We start from the raw sequence: 3,882 nt of genomic DNA on the forward strand, positions 1-3,882 counted from the left end.
GAAGGGCAAAAAAACCAAAATGCAAGTTAATAATATTTAATTTATATTCTCGAGATAAAAAAAGGTAAATAAATGATGATGAATTCCCAAAATATAATAGGTAAGTAAATAAACGGAACAGAACAAGTATACAACTGTGCGGAGTAGCTTACTTTTCGTCCATTCTATTCTACATCTACAAAATTCATCAAGTAGTTATTCTTAGAATAGTTTTTTTTATTGTCTTTTTTCGAAAATCATTTCCAATGTACACTTTGTTTTCAAACTGGACAAATTATTTCCAGAATTAAAGGTAAAAAACATTCGGTGCGGTCCTGTCTTCGACCAAAATGGACGGAATAAATCAGATCGATTGAATACCGAAAATTTAAATTCCGTGGACGAAAACCCGATCGAACCCAAAATATTCGGTGCGGTCCTGTCTTCGACCAAAATGGACCTCAAACTATCTTTTTCACGTATAAGATAAATCCATTACATTCCGATAAATCAATGCATTGAACAAGTATACAATCGTTTTTCGTGAAAATAATTGTCAATATTATTTATAATATCATTTGAAAATAAAATGATCATTCATTTTATAATTTTTTAAATAATAGTCTTTAAAAGCATAATATTTAGTCTAAACCTAAATTGACCAATTTTAGACGGAAACAGAACGAATACCAAAACCTAAAAAATATGAACTGAAGACCAGACGTAAAAGAATTAAGTCCGGTCCGATTCATTTTTCAGGTCTAGTCCTAAAGTTGCTAACCTATGATTCTTCATTATCATCACAATTCACACATTCATACAACCGCACAAAAAGAACGAGAAAAGAAAGAAAAGAAAAAAAGCCGCAGAAATGAATCACAGAATCAAGAATGGTGCTCATAGTTGAATAATCCAGTAGGTACGTTCCTCTTTATCTTCTTCTTTATTGTGTCAATTATGGAATTAACAACCGTTTTACATAAAGAATGATTGTTATTAGAGGTTCTGATTCTCTGCAAACTTGAAGAATTTGCCCTTGCAATTAAATTGAGGGTTGTTAGAAGATTAACAGTATGACACGCACACGCCTTTCCCATTTCCCATTTCCCATTTATAGGGAGTCATCTCGAGATGATGCTTATTCCTAATGTCGATATGAATTTTGTCTTTTAATTCTGACCTTACTTTATAATTGCAGAAATTAATTCAAGATATTAAATATTCAATGTTGATTGATAAGTTGATTTCATCAGAAGAATAATCCAGTAGGTATGTTCCTCTCTATTTCTTCTTTCCGTCTTCTTTAAGGATGAAATAATCAAAGATTCCCATTATTCCCCTTCTTTTCCGTTTCACTTCTTAATTAATTGAATTTGTGGTAAGTGAAAATAACCGTATCAAGTTACAGTAGTTAGAAATGCAGTCGCTGGATAATGAACATCGCATGTAAGCTAAATTATTTATGAATATCAATTCTAGACTATAGTTTGAAATGGTTCAGCAGGATAATGAACATTGCCTGTAAACTAATTATATTATTTTCATAATTTTATAAATAATGTTTTTTTTGGCCAAATAAAACGTAAGAGTTTTCATGTAAAAAATAGAAACATGACTTAAATATAAATTAAGAAATATATACTATATACTATATACCATATACCATATACTATATTATAATAACTAAAAGATTCTCCACTTTATTCTTTACCTAAAAAATTATTATTTACTCATTATTTGACAATGCATCACATCTTTGATGATTTCACATGCACCTATGCATACCAATCATTATTTCACAATGAATCATAACTAGTGTAGATCCCGCGCAAATGCGCGGTAAATATAGGACTTTTAATTTTTAGTGTATTAGTTATAGATTTTAGATTTATATCTCGTGAATTTTTATAAAAGATAACAAATATTAAAATTAATCAAAAGAATTGAATAATTCCATGAATTGTGTTTTTTATGAAAATATTTTAACAACATCAAATTTTTTAAAAAAATCTTTTTTCGGTACGAAGTTAATAACATGAGATACAGTTTTTATGTATAGATTATTTTAAATGAAAAATTAGTTTAATAAATGAAAATTTAATTTGTTTCTATATATAAGTTTGAGCACTTTAGAGAAGTTGTATTCTTTTAGTATATAGGAGGATTTATACTTTTAAAATTTGCACCTCATTAATATTTATCAGTTCACTCCATTGTATTTTGATATGAAATAAAAAAAATTAAAATGGAAAACTAATAAAAAAATTTATTTAAGTTGTGAATATTTTTTAGTGAATGTTTTTTGTCACAAAGCTAATAGTAAGCATGTGTCAAGTTATTCTCTATAGTAATAATTATTGCATTACTGAAAAATTTAGCAACTTATACTTTATAATTTAATATCAATTTTTTTTTATTTTAATGAAAAAATCATAATTATGAATTTATTTTAAAAAATTAGAGTTTATTTATAAGAAGATATTATTGAACAGATAATAATGTAATGAAAGAAAATTTTATTTATTACCTTATATAGCTAAATGTTTTTTTGGAGGGAAAACTAAGAGAATTTTTATTCTCTTAGTAGTAGGGGGGATTTTTTTTTATTTTAATGAAAAAATCATAATTATGAATTTATTTTAAAAAATTAGAGTTTATTTATAAGAAGATATTATTGAACAGATAATAATGTAATGAAAGAAAATTTTATTTATTACCTTATATAGCTAAATGTTTTTTTGGAGGGAAAACTAAGAGAATTTTTATTCTCTTAGTAATAGGGGGGATTTGATGTTTAATTACTCGTGGAATGAGTAAATAAATTGACAAAAATACTATAAAGGCTTGTGGATACTAACCGCACGACCTGCACCAAAATTACCCGGCATGTTGAAATTGACTAGATCCGAACCTGAATTAGCCCAATTTAAAATTTCCCAAGAACACCTACAACAGAAATTGACTAATTTCAAACAGAGATCTCAATAATCACAAGGATTTACAACCAAAAATTATCTGAAACACCTTAAATGACCCCAACCTGTAATCATTCAACTCAAGATGGTTCAAATTCAATTCGAGCAACCCAATTGCCAGTCTTGTAGTAAGTAAACAGTAATATAATGTTGGTGATAACCACTGCCGTCCTTTAATCGGTCCACACCTGACATAAGGCTCCAATTGGCCGCCTGTCTGAGGTAATGTTTTGACGTTGGAGAGCAATTCTACGAATTACACACGGGAAAATACTCTCCAGACAAATTACATGTAAGATGATAACAAAGGGATTTTAAAGTTCAAAAGCAGCGAAGTGGACAAAATTCAGGCATATATGATACAGGGTTTGGTTAGAAAACATAAGAATCTGACACCATGTGTGATGTGTGAATCTGGAAATCTTCTCATGCGAAAAAATGGGCATTGTATATAATAGAAATATAGTGTAATACAACAGTTACAAAGATTACAACTTCTTCACTTATAACTCTACTGGCCGAAAATGCTGTCATCTACTCTAATCCTCAGTAAATGTGTTTTATCAGCCAAATCATTTACTCATATGAAGCCGCCGTTCTGACAGTTTAAAATATAAATAAATTTTAACATAACAGCTGCAACTCCAAATTTGATTGGGAGTGAAGCGTCTTTTGAAGACGGTATATTAGTTTGCATATGAGAGCAATTTCCGTGTTTGGGCTGGTGGCGCTAATCCAGAAATGTCTCTGATGTCTTTGTTGTTTGGATACACAAGCTGAAAACAGTAAATACATAGTCGTCCAAGTCAACATATTTTGATCTCCATTTGACTTTGGTTATCAAAGGACAAATATGAGCAATCTGAATATGCATCTACCTAAAACCGATAACATTGAATTAAACCCCATGTCTTCAGTCAAAGTTGGA

This window comes from Silene latifolia, chromosome 3 (assembly GCF_048544455.1).
Source record: "Silene latifolia isolate original U9 population chromosome 3, ASM4854445v1, whole genome shotgun sequence".
Classification (NCBI taxonomy): Eukaryota; Viridiplantae; Streptophyta; class Magnoliopsida; order Caryophyllales; family Caryophyllaceae; genus Silene; species Silene latifolia.